General features: G+C 44.3%; 1 protein-coding gene and 1 pseudogene across 1 annotated transcript in view; one reads left to right on the forward strand and one right to left on the reverse strand.

Annotated features, from left to right (window-relative positions):
* The window catches only part of LOC126416607 (low-density lipoprotein receptor-related protein 1), a 772,143-nt gene that overhangs the window by 158,314 nt on the left and 593,702 nt on the right, over positions 1 to 20,127 (forward strand). The gene's annotated exons all lie outside the window — the stretch shown is intronic.
* Positions 13,923 to 14,040, reverse strand: LOC126417902 (5S ribosomal RNA; annotated as a pseudogene).

A 20,127-nucleotide genomic window follows, 5' to 3' on the forward strand; every position in this document is an offset into this window, starting at 1 on the left:
TATTTTTAAGGTTATAATTTACCCCTAAATTTCCGATAAGGATTTTGGCTACTTCTGGTTACCAATAAAGCTGAAATTTCAGTCCACAGATTCCCGATTATGAAATTTATCCTCAGAATGGCACATACTGCTTCCTTGGGCAAAACTAATCAACTTTTCACATTCCATAATTCATGTGTGAGAACGTCGGCCAGTTTGATCGAAGAAAACAAACTGATTTGATGTCACCTACTGCCGTCCAAAGCCTGCACTTCCAGGCTATGAGATCGGCTAAACTGTGCCCATGGATGTAGTGGCGTACTGATTTGAAGACATCGGCCGATGTTGGACGTTGGCTGTAATCGCAGCCTAAGTCTTGAGATATAATTGTACTGAAGTCTCCCCTCTTTTCGTAAATAAAATCTAGACCGCAAGCGTTTGAACTATGCTTTAATCGGTTGCTTTAGGAATAAGGCCCATTGTTCTTCCCAAATTTGTGCACTGTAAAAGTTGGTTCGAACTTAACATAGCAGACACTTTCGGTTAAGGCTCAGTAATCATCCTTAGAAAAATTTTCTCTTAGCAAAAATTGGTTCCCATGTAACAGATTCAAAAAATATCGTCTTTTTTAAATGCAAAAAATTATTTATTTACGTGGAGTGATGAGTGCTACTTTCAAGGGATCTCTAGTCGATTCCATATTTCTAAATTTCCAGAAGCTTTTTGACACTGTTCTCGTAAGTGACGTATAATCAAATTTCGTGTCTGCGGAGTATTGTCTCAACTTCGCAAATGAACTGGTGATTTTCTGTCACGTGGGTCACAGACCATAGTAATGACGGGAAGTTATCTAGTGAAACAGAAGTGATTTCTGGGGTTGCATCAGGAAGTATTGGGCCCTATGCTGTTCTTCACCTCCAGAAACGATTTAGGAGCAATCTGAGCAGCCCTCTTGCAATGTCTGCTCATAGTGCTATCGTTTATTGTCAAACAGAGTCATCAGAGGTTCAAAATGAGTTAGATAACTCTATTGTGAACGTGACAACTGATGGTAAACAATGAAAACTATGGAAATTAGTACCAAAAAATTCGTCAAATTTCAGAAACACGATAAAGCACAGAAACTGAAAGGTTGTTGCTTCACCCATAACAGTGAGGATTTCAATTACGAAGAACCTAAAATGGGACAATGACATTCAAAATGTTGAGGGGAGAACGAACCAAAGACTGAGTTTCATTGGCAAACACTTGGAACATGCAACAAACCTAGTAAAGAGGCCGCCTACACTACGCTTTTCCAGCCTCTTCTGGAGTATTGCTGCACAGTCTGGAGTCTTTACTAGATGAGATTGATGGAAGACATCACAAATGTCAAATAACGGCATTTCGTTTTATATTGTCGCGAAATAACGGCAGATGTCATTGATACGATACGCGAGTCAGAGTGGCAATCATTAAAAAAAAAGGCGTTTTTCCTGTTGCGACGAGATATTTTCACGATATTTCAATCACCGGCTTCATCCATCGAATGTGAAAATATTTTACTGACTCACACTTACATAGGGAGAAATGACCATTGTAATAAGATGAGACATTAGAGCTCGCACGAAAAGATGTGGGTGACATTGTACGAAAGGGGTAGTCTACGACATAGCTACATCTATATTCCTCAAGCCATCTGAAGGTGTGTGGCGGAGTGTGCTTTTTGTATCACTATCTTATACCCCTCTTCTGTGTTGCATTCGAGAATGTCGCGTGGGAAGAGTGCATTAACTATAATTTCTCGAATTTTTTTAAATGTTCAAAAGGGTGTGACCAAACTGGTGAGGTCATCGGTCCCTAGACTTACACACTACTTAAACTAACTAATGCTAAGAACAGCACACACACCCCTGCCCGAGGGAGGAGTCGAACCTCCGGCGGTAGGGGCCGCACAATCCGTGACATGGCGTCTGAAACCACGCGGTCACTCCACGAGGCGAATTATCTCGTTGTGGTCATTTCGCGAAACGTATCTGAGAGAAAGTAATGTGTTACCCGATTCTTCCCGGAACGTACTCTCCCGGAATTTCAATAGTAAAGCACTGTGCGGTGCACAACGCCTCAGTTTTGGCCCTGCCGTAGGAGTTTGTGAGAATTTCTGTAATGCTCTGGTGCCAACTAAACGACGCTGTGACGAAACGCACCGCTCTTCATTGGGTCTTTTTCTTTCTCGCTCCCTTACTTGTGTGGAGAGTGCTTTTATACGGAATTGCAACATGGACACCCGGATAAGCATAAGAACAGACAATAATAACCTTCGAGATGTGGCGCTACTGCGGAATGTTAAAAGATTGCCTGAGCAGTGCTCACCCAACATAGAAGAGGGCGTGGGACGGTCATCTGCCGTGACATGACGATGTCATTAAAAGTATCAGTGAAAGGACTGTACAGCAGAGAACACGAGGGGCAGGCAGAGACCAAAATGCAGCAACCACATTATGGAGGATATCAGCTGCACCATCTGCACCACTCTCAAAAGGAAGGCCGAAGACGGGAATGCATGACGAGCTGCTGCTAATCAGCCTAATGGCTGAAGACCTAAGAAAAAGAAATACAGCTGAAAGTGTCATCCTGACAACGTAAAGATACAGCATTGTTCAAAAACATGTTACCACTTACATGGGATTGACTTATTTTTTTTATTTATTATTATTTCATTCTTATTTTAAGTTTATTGTTTTCATATAAAACATACACTGCGTACCCAAGTCTAAATAAAGCTAGTACGTTTCTTCGACTTGTATTGCTTGGTTCTCAATGGGTGTGCACAGCTCATTCACACATTTTGGAAGGTAGAAATTGGAAAAATTTGGAAATTTGTGGTAAGTTTCTATAGGACCAAACTGCTGAGGTCATCGGTCCCTAGGCTTAGACATTACTTAATCCAACTTAAACTAACTTACGCTACGGACAAGACGCACACCCATGCCCGAGGGAGGACTCGAACCTCCGACGGGGCAGCCGCACGAACCGTGGCAATGTGCCTCAAACCACGGGGCGGTACAAAGCGGACAGCTTGCGTTATGCGTTCCTTAAGGTCATTAATGTCAGTAGATTTTGTAGCACACACGCGTTCTTTTACCATTCTCCACAGCCAGAAAACACATGGAGTCCAATCGTGTGACAGTGGTGACCACACCAAAGGTCTGCCTCTTCTTTATTTATTTATTTATTTATTTACACGTCAAGTTCCGCAGGACCAAATTGAGGAGCAAATCTCCAATGTCATGGAACGTGTCAGTACATGAACTTACAACATAAAAGTAATAACAGATAAAAATAAATGTTCATGAACCTGAAAAAAAGTCAGTCCATAAGTTTAAAGTAAACGCTATCAGCAATACAATAAGAATCAGCTTAATTTTTCAAGGAACTCCTCGACAGAATAGAAGGAGTGACCCATGAGGAAACTCTTCAGTTTCTATTTGAAAGCGCGTGGATTACTGCTAAGATTTTCGAATTCGAGTGGCAGCTTATTGAAAATGGATGCAGCAGTTTACTGCACACCTTTTTGCACAAGAGTTAAGGAAGTCCGATCCAAAAGGAGGTTTGATTTCTGCCGAGTATTAACCGAGTGAAAGCTGCTTATTCTTGGGAATAAACTAATATTGGTAACAAGAAACCAGTGTCTACGAAATGTTGCATCCAAGTAATGTCGAACCTTTAAGGAATAATGCGATGATGCAACATATCTGGATAAGCATGTCCCATGACATCTGATCATAAAAAAATATGGACCAAGTACTCCATTCTTCGAAATACCGCACTATACGTTAACGTTCGAAGAGGATCGAGTGCGCTCTCTTAGTTCACAGAGATTGTCAGTACTCCAAATGACGCAGTCGTGCTTATTCGTGTTGCCGCTGATGAAATGTGGCTTCATCCGATATGAAGAAACAACATTAGGATCTATGTACGTCATTTCTAATAATAGGTCGTACACTAGCAATTTTATCAGTATCAGATAGGTCCTTTGTCACTTGAATATGGTAAGGCTTCAATCCAGATCGAGATGGAGAGTTCTTAAGGCACTTGTCCGCCCGATTCCTGTTTCCAGTTCTAATGACGTACTTGAGCTACCTGGGCTCCTAACAATTGTGCTTTGAAAATTCTTGTTGTTATCTTTCATTCGAATACTTCTTGGACGTCCACTGTTACCTTTACAGTCATTGGCTACAGACCCGGTTCGCACGAATTTCTCATTCAGTAGTCGGTTAGTTAAACGCATTGGAGGATCCTTATGAAACCATCGCTGAAATTATTATTAAGGGTGACCCAAAAACTTCTATCCAAGCTCTACCTTCCTTTCCTCTTCCAAAGTAAGTCAGTTGGCTTTCTATAGTCTGGAATAAAAGAAAATTTGAAAATAGGGTTGTAGCATATCAGTGGTAACATAGTATTGGAGAACGCTGTATAGAAACAGCTGTCATCCCATGACCTACCGAAAGTTGGATGTACCGAGGTTTGTTACTACTGTTGTACATATATACTGTTTTTTTGCCTATGACGCAGGCGGTGTATCTGGCGCTGTGCGAGAATCAGTACCGGTGAAAGGAGGCTCCGATCATTTCACACACTCCGGCCCGCTCTCCGGGCTCCGGCAGTTGGCGTAACGGCATTAGCCGAACTAGACGCGTAAGGGGCGGCGTTCGAGGGAAGTTCGAGGAAATGGTTCTCGCATCTAGCACTTAATTCTGTGTCATTTGCTGATACAGCTGTGCACACACACTAACGTTAAACTGAAACCTCATACTGTGACTTTAGTACAGCAATTGACCAGAGCAGATGCTGTGGTTGACGTCAGTACTGCATCTGACTGTTGCAGTCTGTACATGATGGAGACGTTCATCCTCCAACGGATTTTATTTAAACGTAATGAGCGATCAAAAATTTTCTGTTTGAGGGCATTGCTGCAGCTCATATATAACGTAGCCCGACTCAGATGCGGGTATATAACCACCGACATGTGGGCAAAGTCATTCATGTCTTTCGACGTTCGTGCGGTAAATGCGGGAGCCTGAACTATACCGGCCGCTATGGCCGAGCGGTTCTAGGCGCTTCAATCCGGAACCGCGCTGCTACTACGGTCGCAGGTTCGAATCCTGCCTCGGGCATGGATGTGTGTGATATCCTTAGGTTAGTTATGGTTCAAATGGCTCTGAGCACTAGGGGACTTAACTGCTGTGGTCATCAGTCCCCTAGAACTCAGAACTACTTAAACCTAACTAACCAAAGGACATCCATGCCCGAGGCAAGATTCGAACCTGCGACCGTAGCGGTTGTGCGGTTCCAGACTGTAGCGCCTAGAATCAAAAATGGTTCAAATGGCTCTGAGCACTATGGGACTTAACATCTATGGTCATCAGTCCCCTAGAACTTAGAACTACTTAAACCTAACTAACCTAAGGACAGCACACAACACCCAGCCATCACGAGGCAGAGAAAATCCCTGACCCCGCCGGGAATCGAACCCGGGAACCCGGGCGTGGGAAGCGAGAACGCTACCGCACGACCACGAGATGCGGGCGCGCCTAGAATCGCTCGGCCACTCCGGCCGGCCTTAGGTTAGTTAGGTTTAAGTAGTTCTAAGTCTAGGGGACTGATGGCCTCAGATGTTAAGTCCCGAAATGCTTAGAGCCATTTGAACCCGAAATATGGCGACGTTATTACTAAATGCGTTCAAACAGGACAAACGTGCTGTTATTCTTTTCTTGGCTGCCGAAGGACAATATCGGTAGACATCCATCGGAGAATGAAGGATGTGTATTGACCAGCATGTCTGTTGAAAACTGCGACAAATGATTCTGCTCCTTCATGATAACGCATGTCCCTGTATCGCAATACTCGTAACCCCCAAGTTACGCCAACGCATGTGGAAGACAAGGATAATCCGCCCTATAGTCCAGATCTCTCCCCATGCGATTATCACGCCTTCTGTCTCTTAAAAAAGGCCTTCAGAGGTCGACGATTCCTGTCGGTCTGGGACGCGCAGCAGGCAATTATGAAGCTCTTCACGCAGCTGGACCTGTTTTTATCAAACGAGTATCAACTTCTCGCGTCGGTGAGACGATTGCCTCAATGCTTATGGCCTGCTTGGCGTACCGATCTGGAGTGTACGGCCTTCGAGGGTTTGTTATACAAAATTAAAAAAAAAAAAAAAAACACGGGAGACGCTGTTTTCCATAAAACGGGACCAAATTATTTAGCCCGTCAGCAGTACATTAGTGCCACACTAGACAGGCAGAAGAGTGGAAAAACGGTAGTAAACAGGAGTAGTATAAATATTTTCAACCTTCCACTCACGATGTTATGTCGGTGGCAGGGTACTTTGTGTTTGTTAACAGAGTCACTCTTCCGCTTTCTCACGCGCCACCCAAGATGTAAACAAGATTTTACGTAGACGTCGGCCCTGGAGGTGATTCACTAACAGGCAGCAGAAACCAGAGAGCTTAAAGTGAGAAATCGTAATCACTACCCGGCGACGATATCAGATTTGCCTTTCAGTGCCACATAATCTGAGTGTTTCGGAGGCGTCTGAAAGTTGTGTATCAGGGTAATTGAGGATACTTTTTCCAGACGTTCAGAAGGCCTACGAAAGAAAATATGCTCATCGGAAGGGTTGTGGTTAAGTATTAGAAGACCATTATTGACAGTTTTGCAGATTAATCACTGCCCTATCTGTTCTAGACATACGTCCGCTTCGTAGAAATATTTCATACTAATGCATGCTACAGGAACTGCGAAAGTTCTCGGATATGTATTTTTGTTGCAGTCTGTTTTTCGCCCTACAAAACCTCTAACAAGTTCTCTCTCTCTCTCTCTCTCTCTCTCTCTCTCTCTCTCTCTCTCTCTCTCTCTACTTTATTTATAACGCTTTGTCGGCTACTGCCATCATTACATCGAAACTTAGATAACAGATATTCAGTGTCATACCAACAAAACCTTGCGTAACACCAGATCGCACACGCTTTCCAGTTTTCCGTTACCCATGATTCAATTCCATACAATGCTGTTCTCCAGTTGTACACACTCTGGTTCTAGGCGCTTCAGTCCGGAACCGCGCGACCGCTACGCTCGCCAGGTTCGAATCCTGCCTAGGGCATGGATGTGTGTGATGTCCTTAGGTTAGTTAGGTTTAAGTAGTTCTAAGTCTAGGGGACTGATGACCTCAGATGCTAAGTTTCATAGTACTTAGAGTCATCTGAACCATTTGTACACTCTCAGGAATATCTTCCTTTAATTAAGGCCTCTGTTTGATAATAGTAGACAGTCTTTTAGCGATAAATGCTCGTTTTACTTCCTTAAGTCTATTTCTCACATCATCCTTGCTTCTTTTTATCTGAGCATTTCTCGCTCTTCGTCTTCGATTCTTAGGAAGGCTTTGTAAAGCAAGAAAAATAAACTCTGAGACATTCATTGTTTGACTTAACGTCCATAGACGTGGACCCATTCAAAACAGAATACGATAACGAGTCGTCCTTTTAAATCTTGGTGTTGTGGTACAAAAGTACGCAGATGTAGACAGGAGGGTAATCCCAAAAATAAAGTCTCCTATTTTTTTTATAAGTACATAGACCTGTTTATTTCTACAATGGTTTACATCACTTTACAGCTGGAACATTTAGTTATTTTTCGACATAATCACCATTTCTGTCGATGCATTTTTGTAGACACTGTGGCAGTTTTTGTATGCTCATGCCATACCAGCTCGCCGCCATGCTGCTCAGAAAGTTATGAACCTCTTCTCTCACCTCGTCGTCGGAGTTTGAACGCTTTCCAGCCAAATGTTCTTTTAAGCTAGGGAATAGGTTCAAATGGCTCTGAACTCTATGGGACTCAACTTCTGAGGTCATCAGTCCCCTAGAACTTAGAACTACTTAAACCTAACTAACCTAAGGACATCACACACATCCATGCCCGAGGCAGGATTCGAATCTGCGACCGTAGCGGTCGCGCGGTTCCAGACTGTAGTGCCTAGAACCGCTCGGCCACCTCGCCCGGTTAGGGAATAGGTGATAGTCACTGGGCGCCAAGTCAGGACTACAGGGTGGGTGGGTGATTATGTACCACTGAAATTGTTGCAGGAGAGCAACGGTTTGCCGAGCGATGTGTGGGCGAGCGTTGTCATGGAGAATGTTCAACATTCCTTTTCTCCCGTTCTGAATTGCCAGTTTGAGTTTTTTCAGTGTCTCACAGTGTGTGCCAGCTTAAATTGTGGTCCCAGTGGGCATAAAGTCGACCAACAAAACCTCTTTCCGATCCCAAAAAACGGTTTTCATGACTTTACCGGCAGACTGTGTTTGTTTGAATTTTCGCGGCTTTGGCGAAGAAGGACGCCGCCACTGGCGTGATTGTTGCTTAGTCTCAGGTGTAAAGTGGTATGCCCAGGTTCCGTCACCCGTCATAATTAAGTCCAGAATGTTATCCTGTTCGGCTACAGGGCGGTGAAGAAACGTGCGGGAAGCATCAACTCGTTGCGTCATTTGGTCCTCAGTCAGTATTTGTGGCACCAATCTTGCGCACACCTTCCGGTAGTTCAATGTTTCCGTTAAAATTCTGTGAGCGGTGCTTCGGGAAACCTCAGGAACCAACGTATAGAGATCATCCAGGGTAATCCGCCGATCTTCACACATTCTTTGCTCAACCTTCAACACTGTCTCCTCAGAAATTGACTGTCTCCCGCTCCTTTTTTCGTCGTGAATTTCGGTCCAACCAGCTGCAAACTCTCTACACCACTTACGAACATTTTTGAAATCCATGCACGACTCACCATACACCTCTGTCAATTGGCGATGGATTTCAATCGGCACAGTGCCTTTTGCGTTCAAAAACCGAACAACTGCGCGCAATTTGCACTTGGCGGTAACATCCAACGGGAGCTCCATTCCCAACGGCTGCCAGGCCAAAACAGCACCTCAGGGCGGCGTCCGCATTTTGACACACAGCGAGTGAAGCACTCGTCTAATAGTGGGACCAACTGCCACACAAACAGAGTTCTGTACTTTAAAAAAATAAGAGACTTTACTTTTGGGTTTCCCTCGTATATACTGAGGTGACGAAAGTCATGGGATACCTCCTAATATAGTGTCGGACCTCCTTTTGCCCGACGTCGGCAGCAACTCGACGTGGCATGGATTCAACAAGTCGATGAAAGTAACCTGCAGAAATATTGAGCCATGCTGCCTATGTAGCCGTCCACAATTGCGGAAGTGTTGCCGATGCAGCATTTTGTGCACGAACTGACACCTCGATTATGTCCCATAAATGCTGAGCGAACTGGGTTGTCAAATCATTCGCTCGAACTGTCCAGAACGTTCAATTATTCAAAAACTGTCTTCATCACATTTATTATTGTTATACCGCCAACTGGTTTCAACCCGACGTAGGGGTCATCTGCTGGGCGTTTACGCCATTGGTCGACTGCTGGTGGTGTCACTCCTGTCTATATAACGGCAGGAAACTATCATGTAGACAGGAGTGACACCACCAGCAGTCGACCAATGTTGTAAACGCCCAGTAGATGACCCCTACGTTGGGTTGAAACCAGTTGGCGGTATAACAATAATACATGCGATTAAGACTGTTTTTGAATAATTGATTAATCGTACTAATCGCTGCTTCATCTCCACAACCATGTTGTCCATAAATGTCCAGAACGTTCTTCAAACCAATGGTGAACAACTATCGCCCGGTATCCATAAAAATTCCATCGTTGTTTGCGAACGTGAAGTAGTCTGTAAAATGCTGCAAATGGTGTCTAAGTAACCGAATATAACCATTTCCAGTCTAAGATCGCTTCAGCTGGACCAGAGGACAGCCCGTGCCATTATGGAGCCACCAACAGCTTGCACAGCACAGCTTGGGTCAATAGATTTGTGGGGTGCGGGCCACACTCGAACCCTACCATAAGCTCTTACCAACTGAAATCGGGACTCATCTGACCAGGCCACGGTTTTACAGTTGTCTAGGGACCAACGGGTATGGTCACGAGCCCAGGAGACGCGGCTGCAGGCAATGACGTACTGTTAGCAAAGGCATTTTCGTCGGTCGCCTGTTGCCATATCCCATTAACATATGTGTTAGGCGTACGTCCAACACTGATTTTTGCGGTTACTTCACACCATGTTGCTTGTCTGTTAGCATTGAAAACTGTATGCAATCGCCCCTGAGCTAGGTCGTTAAGTGATAGCCGTCGGCCATTGCGTTGTCCGTAGTGAGAGGTGACGCCTGAAATTTCGTATTTTCGGCAAACTCTTGACATTGTGGATCTCGGAATATTGAATTGTCTAATGAATTCCGAAATGGAAACCAGATGGATCACCTGAGTACAAATGCAGCTCTGGCAAAGCGCTGCCTTTTTGTACCTTGTGTATGCGGTACTACCGCCATCTGTATACAGGGTGGTCCATTGATCGTGACCGGGCCAAATATCTCACGAAAAGACTACAAAGAACCAAACTTGTCTAGCTTGAAGGGGGAAACCAGATGGCGCTATGGTTGGCCCGCTAGATCGCGCTGCCATAGGTCAAACGGATATCAACTGCGTTTTTTAAAATAATAACCCCCATTTTTATTACATATTCGTGCAGTACCTAAACAAATATGAATGTTTGAATGTTTTAGTTGGACCACTTTTCTCGCTTTGTCATAAATGGCGTTGTAATAGTCACAAACATATGGCTCACAATCTTAGACGAACAGATGGTAACAGGTAGGTCTTTTAAATTAAAATACAGAACGTAGGTAAGTTTGAACATTTTATTTCGGTTGTTCCGATGTGATACATGTACCTTTATGAACTTATCAGCCGTCCGGAGTAGCCGAGCGGTTCTAGGCGTTACAGTCTGGAACCGCGCGACCGCTACGGTCGCAGGTTCGAATCCTGCCTTGGGCATGGATGTGTGTGATGTCTTTAGGTTGGTTAGGTTTAAGTAGTTCTAAGTTCTAGGGGACTGATGACCTCAGAAGTTAAGTCCCATAGTGCTCAGAGCCATTTGAACTTATCATTTCTGAGAAAGCATGCTGTTACAGCGTGATTACCTGTAAATACCACATTAATGCAATAAATGCTCAAAATGATGTCAGTCAACCTCAATGCATTTGGCAATATGTGTAACGACATTCCTCTCAACAGCGAGTGGTTCGCCTTCCGTAATGTTCGCACATGCATTGACAATGCGCTGACGCATGTTGTCAGGCGTTGTCGGTGGAACACGGTAGCAAATACCCTTCAACTTTCCCCACAGAAAGAAATCCGGGGACGTGAGATCCGGTGAACGTGCGGGCCGTGGTATGGTGCTTTGACGACCAATCCACCTGTGATGAAATATGCTATTCAGTACCGCTTCAACCGCACGCGAGCTATGTGCCGGACATCCATCATGTTGGAAGTACATCGCCATTCTGTCATGCAGTGAAACATCTTGTAGTAACATCGGTAGAACATTACGTAGAAAATCAACATACATTGCACCATTTAGGTTGCCGTCGATAAAATGGGGACCAATTATCCTTCCTCCCATAATGCCGCACCGTACATTAACCCGCCAAGGTCGCTGATGTTCCACTTATCGCAGCCATCGTGGATCTTCCGTTGCCCAATAGTGCATATTATGCCGGTTTACGTTACCGCTGTTGGTGAATGACGCTTCGTCGTCGCTAAATAGAACGCGTGCAAAAGATCTGTCATCGTTCCATAATTTCTCTTGTGGCCAGTGGCAGAACTGTACACGACGTTCAAAGTCGTCGCCATGCAATTCCTGGTGCATAGAATTATGGTACGGTTGCAATCGATGTTGATGTAGCATTCTCAACACCGACGTTTTTGAGATTCCCGATTCTCGCGCAATTTGTCTCCTATGATGTGCGGATTAGCCGCGACAGCAGCTGAAAAGTCATTTGTTGCAGGTCGTGGTTGACGCTTCACATGTGGTTGAACACTTCCTGTTTCCTTAAATAACGTAACTATCCGGCGAACGGTCCGGACACTTGGATGATGCCCGTTGGGCATTTTGATCACAATAACCATACATCAACACGATATCGACCTTTTCCGCTATTGGTGAACGGTCCATTTTAACACGGGTAATGTATCACGAAGCAAATACCGTCCGCACTAGCAGAATGTTACGTGATACCACGTATTTATACGTTTGTGACTATTACAGCGCCATCTATCGCAAAGCGAAAAAAGTGGTCCAACTAAAACAATCATATTTCTTTACGTACTACACGAATATGTAATAAAAATGGGTGTTCCTATTTTAAAAAAATGCAGTTGATATCCGTTGACCTATGGCAGCGCCACCTAGCGGGCCAACCATAGCGCCATCTGGTTTCCCCCTCCAAGCTAGACGAGTTTCGTTCTTTGTAGGTTTTTCGTTTGATGCTTACTCGTGAGATATTTGGCCCGGCCATTATCTATGGACCACCCTGTATGTGCATATAGCTATTACTCACCTTTTGTCGCCTGAGTGTACCTGCCATATGGAACTACTGCATCTTGGCTGCAATACGGCTGCTGGGAGTCTCATCGGGACTTGGTGACTCATAAAAACTGATAGGTGCAACGTCGGAAACCTCGCTCTCGGCGTATCCGAACTGTTTCATTGTGCTCAATTTTGTACCAGTATCTTTGTCGACACTATCCACATTTTATTCATGCCTGTCTATTGCTGCTTTATTCATTCCAGTTCATCTACTGACCTTATCCCGTGTATCTCGGTTTTTCCCCGACCAGTCAGCTTCTCCACATTTCTGTTAGAGTTCACTACTCACGTTCGACAAGAACGTAATGAGTAATTCAACACAATTTCTTGAATACCACACATTAATTACTAATCTTACTATCACCATTGCTACATGATTATTACTGTTATGTGCGGTTGGAGTGGGATCAAGCAACAGTTTACGTTTCAGTTTTCTGACTTTCCATGCAGTTGTCATTTTTACCCCCTGAAATCTCTCTCTTCAGTCCATTTAGTTCCGGTTTTCTCCACTGTTTCGTTCTCCGAGTGCACTTCCCACTTGTACGAGCGTCTGTCTAAAACTTGCGAGAAATTTATCTATCCATTTTGTAAATATTTTTTGGCTTGTTGAATCCAGGGTGTAGTTTTTCGTCCTCCCATACATGTTAAAATTTTGAATATAAATATTTTGTCTGGGTCCTCTGGACGCGTCCACAAAACTTTGTTCTTTTTCATGTATCTGCCGCCAGGTGGGATAATTTTTGCCTTGTTTTGTGAGACTTTAGTCTCTCGCCATCCACCCCGCTTGGGCCGATCATCATCATCATCATCATTTTCTATTTCTCTCTTTATGATGTTTTTCATGTCGTAGTTTTTCCGAAGTGTGAGAGCTTCGCAGGAGTGCGGGGCTTCTGATCCGACAACTGTGTTGCAGTACCTTATTTCTGTATGTATGTACAGACAATTTTAGCTGCAGATGTCTTGACTTCTCCCATGGGACCTCTTGAGTTTCTGTACGCGAAATATTTATGGTATTTTTGTCCCAAAGTAAGTTCATGGACCTCATCTAGGTACTTAAAAAACTAAACTCCTCCCGAACTGGCCTTGAAGACCCAACGGTACAGACCGGCCGCCGTGTCATCCTCAGACACTTCAGTCTGGAACCGCGTGACCGCTACGGTCGCAGGTTCGAATCCTGCCTCGGGTATGGATGTGTGTAATGTCCTTAGGTTAGTTAGGTTTAAGTAGTTCTAAGTTCTAGGGGACTAGCCATTTTTGAACCTCAGATCATAGGCGTCACTAGATGCGGATATGGAGAGGTATGTGGTCAGCACACCGCTCTCCTGGCCGTATGTCAGTTTCCGAGACCGGAGCCACTACCTCACAGTCAAGTAGCTCCTCAATTTGCCTCACAAGGACTGAGTGCACTCCGCGTGCCATCAGCGCTCGGCAGACCGGATGGTCACCCATCCAAGTACTAGCCCAGCCCGACAGCCCTTAACGTCGGTGATCTGATGGGAACCAGTGTTACCACTGAGGCAAGGCCGTTGGCCATCCAGGTACTCGAAGTGTAATAATAATAATAATAATTATTATTATTATTATTATTATTATTCTGTACTGCTAAGGTATTATGCATGTTGTAACAATTAATATAACTTATTATTATCATTTATCCTCCGTGCACTATGAATATCGTTAAGTTGACACTCTAAAGATGCCTGATTAGATGTAGGAGATATCCTGAAGGTACTAACCTAAGTGTGAGATAAATGCATAGATAAATTTACGTTATTTTTTTATTTCACAGAAACTGAACTTAGTTTTCTAACGCCGCCAATCTATCAGCTTGAATTTGCATATTTCAGGAGTATATCTTCAGTGAAGAATGTTGACATTATCTACTTCTCCCTAACACATTAATTACGTAGGCTTCATCAATCGGAGGAGTAGGAAAAACATTTAACATTGTGACATAGTCATTAGTACCCTCCTCCTTGTCCTTCGCGTTGATTTCTGGTTAAAACGTGAACGAGATGGCTTCGCTGTCTATGAATTTTTCTTAAAAAACATTAATGTATCACGGTAAATAGTAGTAAATTACATTTGGTTCCAGATATAAACTGTACTTAAACCGGCGTAGCTCAGTTTACTTTGCTGCCAGGTTTCCGCGGGTGTCACCGTGAAAATTCTGCAGACTTGTAATTGCGTTACGAAACTGTCCGTAGTTCATACTTCTTTCCTACTTTTTGTGTGGTGCTGAACTACAGCTACAAGCGGTTGTCATTATGCACTGGTATTGCACACGCCACCTTGTTATTTGCCTACGAGAGCTTGTGTGTCTGACACTACCCTTTGGCGTCTATAATGTCGTGATGTATTTGAGTCTTAAGCTGGCACGTACCGTCGCCGGAGTTTATCCTACAAGCAGTACGCGCTCTCTTCGCTCTGTTCCTTCAACAGGGCTTTAACTGGACCAGACAAAAGAGGGAGGCACGGGGGGCTCCAGTGTATGCTGCATTTCTACAATCTCAATTACTCAGTGTACATTTGATGGCACAAAATTTGGCCGACGGAGATAGCCAGAGTTAAAATCCGGTACAGAACTGACGTAAAAGAAATTCAACATGCCGTATTTTTCTTTTTCCTTGGCAATATTCAGACGAGAAAATATTGCTTCTAAAATTACCAGAAACTGATCTTATCAATGTTGCGAATCTGTTCCAAGGAGGTACAAAATCTTTTCTGCAAATAGAATATGCTGGTATTATCAATACATACTGTGCTTGTTAACTGAGTATATATTTGTTCCTTAGTCAATACAGCTGAATACACAACGTGCAGGCTTTATATGTACGAGAATAGTGTCCCTTGTTCGAATTCATGAGATTATTTTTTTCCATAAGAGACACATTCTTCCGGTTCAACAATTTGTTGTCTATGAAGCCCTCCATTGTATAATATGAAACACATTTCGATGATATGCAGATAATTTCCCAGAGAAGATGTAACGCAAGTTTGGCTACAGATCGACGAGAGTCACTTCTGGTGGGTCGGAAAATTAAATTTACTATCTCTGTTTGACGCCTAATTATTCACACATTTCCATAGATGGCAGCAGACTAACACTCTGTCACAGTGACTTAGGTCTGGAAGGGAGCAAATGGGGCGCTCCGCAGAACTCACGGACTTCGAACGTGGTCAGCTGATTGGGTGTCACTTGTGCCATACGTCTGCACGCGTGATTTCCACACTCCCAAACATCCCAAGGTCCACTGTTTCCGATGTGATAGTGAAGTGGAAACGAGAAGGGACACTACAGCACACAAGCATACAGGCCGACCTCGTCTGTTGACAGATAAAGACCGCCGACAGTTGAAGAGGGTTGTAATGCGTAATAGGCAGACATCTATCCAGACCATCACACAGGAATTCCAAACTACATCAGGTTCCACTGCAAGTACTATCACACTTAAGCAGGAAGTGAGAAAACTTGAGCCAGCCGCTGTGGCCGAGTGGTTCTATGCGCGTCAGGCTGGAACCGCGCGACCGCTACGGTCGCAGGTTCGAATCCTGCCTCGGGCATGGATGTGGGTGATGCCCTTAAGTTAATTAGGTTTAATTAGTTCTAAGTTCTAGGGGACTGATGACCTCAGATGTTAAGTCCCATAGTGCTCAGAGCCATTTGAACCATTTGAGAAAACTTGGATTTCATGGTGGAGCGGCTGCTCATAAGCCACACATCACGCCAGTAAATGCCAAACGATGCCTCGCTTGGTGTAAGGAGTATAAACACTGGACGATTGAACAGTGGAGAAACGTTGTATGGATTGACGATTCACGGAACACAATGTAGCGATCCGATGGCAGGGTGTTGGTATGGCGAATGCCCGGTGAACATCGTCTGCCATTGTGTGTCGTGCCAACAGTAAAATTCGGAGGCGGTGGTGCTTTTCATGGAGGGGACTTGCATCCCTTCTTGTTTTGCGTGGCTTTGTCACAGCACAGGCCTACTTGATGTTTTAAGCACCTTCTTGCTTCCCACTGTTGAAGAGCAATTCGGGGATGGCGATTGCATCTTTCAACACGATCGAGCACCTGTTCATAATGCCGGACCTGTGGCGGAGTAGTTACACGACAATAACATCCCTGTAATGGACTTCCCTACACAGAATCCTAACCTGAATCCTATAGAACACCTTTGGGATGTTTTGGAACGCCGACTTCGTGCCAGGCCTCGCCGACCGACATCGATACCTCTCCTCAGCGCAGCACTCCGTGAAGAATGGGCTGCCATTCCCCAAGAAAACTTTCAGCACCTGACTGAACGTATGCCTGCGAAAGTGGAAGCTGTCATCAAGGCTAAGGGTGGGCCAACACCAAAGTCTACATCTACATCTACATCTATACTCCGCAAGCCACCTGACGGTGTGTGGCGGAGGGTACCTTGAGTACCTCTATCGGTTCTCCCTTCTATTCCAGTCTCCTATTGTTCGTGGAAAGAAGGATTGTCGGTATGCTTCTGTGTGGGCTCTAATCTCTTTGATTTTATCCCCATGGTCTCTTCGCGAGATATACGTAGGAGGGAGCAATATACTGCTTGACTCCTCGGTGAAGGTGTGTTCTCGGAACTTCAACGAAAGCCCGTACCGAGTTACTGGGCGTCTCTCTTTCAGAGTCTTCCACTGGAGTTTATCATCACCGTAACGCTTTCGCGATTACTAAATGATCCTGTAACTAACGAAGCGCGCTGCTCTCCGTTGGATCTTCTCTATCTCTTCTATCAACCCTATCTGGTACGGATCCCACACTGCTGAGCAGTATTCAAGCAGTGGGCGAACAAGCGTACTGTAACCTACTTCCTACTGTTTTCGGATTGCATTTCCTTAGGATTCTTCCAATGAATCTCAGTGTGGCATCTACTTTACCAACGATCAACTTGCTATTTTGTAGCTAAATGATAAGGGATCTATCTTTCTATGTATTCCCAGCACATTACACTTGTCTACATTGACATTCAATTGCCATTCCCTGCACCATGCGTCAATTCGCTGCAGATCCTCCTGCATTTCAGTACAATTTTCCGTTGTTACAACCTCTCGATACGCCACAGCATCATCTGCAAAAAGTTTCAGTGAACTTCCGATGTCATCCACAAGGTCATTTATGTATATCGCGAATAGCAACGGTCCTATGACACTCCCCTGTGGCACACCTGAAATCACTCTTACTTCGGAAGACTTCTCTTCATTGAGAATGACATGCTGCGTTCTGTTATCTAGGAACTCTTCAATTCAATCACACAATTGGTCTGATAGTCCATATGCTCTTACTTTGTTCATTAAACGACTGTGGGAAACTGTATCGAACGCCTTGCGGAAGTCAAGAAACACGGCATCTACCTGTGAACCCGTGTCTATGGCCCTCTGAGTCTCGTGGACGAATAGCGCGAGCTGGGTTTCACACGGCCGTCTTTTTCGAAACCATGCTGATTCCTACAGAGTAGATTTCTAGTCTCCAGAAAAGTCATTATACTCGAACATAATACGTGTTCCAAAATTCTACAACCGATCGACGTTAGAGATATAGGTTTATAGTTCTGCACATCTGTTCGACGTCCCTTCTTGAAAACGGGGATGACCTGTGCCCTTTTCCAATCCTTTGGAACGCTATGCTCTTCTAGATACCTATGGTACACCGCTGCAAGAAGAGGGGGGGGGGGGGGGGGCAAGTTCCTTCGCGTACTCTGTGTAAAATCGAACTGGTATCCCATCAGGTCCAGCGGCCTTTCCTCTTTTGAGCGATTTTAATTGTTTCTCTATCCCTCTGTCATCTATTTAGATATCTATAGGAACTACAGTGCAGTCTTCCTCTGTGAAACAGCTTTGAAAAAAGACATTTAGTATTTTGGCCTTTATTCTGTCATCCTCTGTTCCAGTACCTTTTTGGTCACAGAGTGTCTGGACATTTTGTTTTGATCCACCTACCGCTTTCACATTAAGACCAAAATTTCTTAGGATTTTCTGCCAAGTCAGTACATAGAACTTTACTTTCGAATTCATTGAACGCCTCTCGCATAGCCCTCCTCACACTACATTTCGCTTCGCGTAATTTTTGTTTGTCTGCAAGGCTTTGGCTATGTTTATGTTTGCTGTGAAGTTCCCTTTGCTTCCGCAGCAGTTTTCTAACTCGGTTGTTGTACCACGGTGGCTCTTTTCCATCTCTTACGATTGTGCTTGGCACATACTCATCTAACGCATATTGTACGATGGTTTTGAACTTTGTCCACTGATCCTCAACACTATCTGTACTTGAGACAAAACTTTTGTGTTGAGCCGTCAGGTACTCTGTAATTTGCTTTTTGTCACTTTTGCAAAACTGAAAAATCTTCCTACCTTTTTAAATATTTCTATTTACGGTTGAAGCCGTCGATGCAGTAACCGCTTTATGATCGCTGATTCCCTGTTCTGCGTTGACTGTTTCAAATAGTTCGGGTCTGTTTGTCACCAGAAGGTCTAATATGTTATCGCCACGAGTCGGTTCTCTGTTTAACTGCCCAAGGTAGTTTTCAGATAAAGCACTTAAAAAAATTTCACTGGATTCTTTGTCCCTGCCACCCGTTATGAACGTTTGAGTCTCCCAGTCTATATCAGGCAAATTAAAATCTCCACCTAGAATGTTGAATGCCAGCGTTACCGAAGGAGGGCGCCACGAACTTTGAAGTCATTTTCAATCAGTGTCCGGATACTTTTGATCACCTAGTGTAGATTAATTATCTGTCGGGCAGGGTCAGCAGCAGTCTGCACCTGTTTGGTGATCATGGTTTGGTGTACGAAAAGGTAACATCGTTGAGTGACTGAAGGGGAATACAAGATGACTTACACAAAATTTCTAGTTAGTGTGATGAACGGTAGTTAGCTCTAAATGTAGAAAACTGAAAGTTAATGCAGACTAAAAAGCAAAGCCTTTATGTCGAATACAGCGTTACTGGCCAGAAACAAATATACATTACATGTGTTCTATCTCGAAAACCATTCGGAATAGGGCATTTGCCCACTTTTTCTCAGATGAGCGTACCTGTCATATCCCTCAATACTTATTCCTCCTGGGACACCCTGTATAACCCTTAGAAGATTGCAAAAGGAATAGTGAAGCAGCCAGTAAATAATAGTACGAGAGACGATCGGAAAGTAACACACAATTTTGTTTCTCCCCTGGTACTGGACTGCGGAAATTTCACGACAATATAGTTTGAAGTGTGCTCTACAGAGTGTATTTTGTTTTCATGTGCAGCTCTAGCGAGAGAAGCCTGAACTGCGAAACTAAAATGGCGCTCATGTCACTGTCGTCTAGAGTAGTGAAGTGTAGTTCGATATTTGCTGGCCAAAAGGGATAAATCAAATGAAACTAACAGGGGCATGCGTGGCGTGTATTGGGATGACTGTATGGACCGTAGCAATGTCTCCAGATGGTACGCATCCTGCCAAGAGAACCGTGATTCGCCACGCTCCGGACATCCAGTAACGGTTGCAACCCCGCAGAATGTCGGAGCCGTTGAGGAAGCAATTTTGAACGACCGGCGTGTGCAACTGTGAACATTACCGCAACAGTTCAAATTTTGCTATGGTGCGGTGTACGG

Source organism: Schistocerca serialis, chromosome 8, assembly GCF_023864345.2.
Source record: "Schistocerca serialis cubense isolate TAMUIC-IGC-003099 chromosome 8, iqSchSeri2.2, whole genome shotgun sequence".
NCBI lineage: Eukaryota > Metazoa > Arthropoda > Insecta > Orthoptera > Acrididae > Schistocerca > Schistocerca serialis.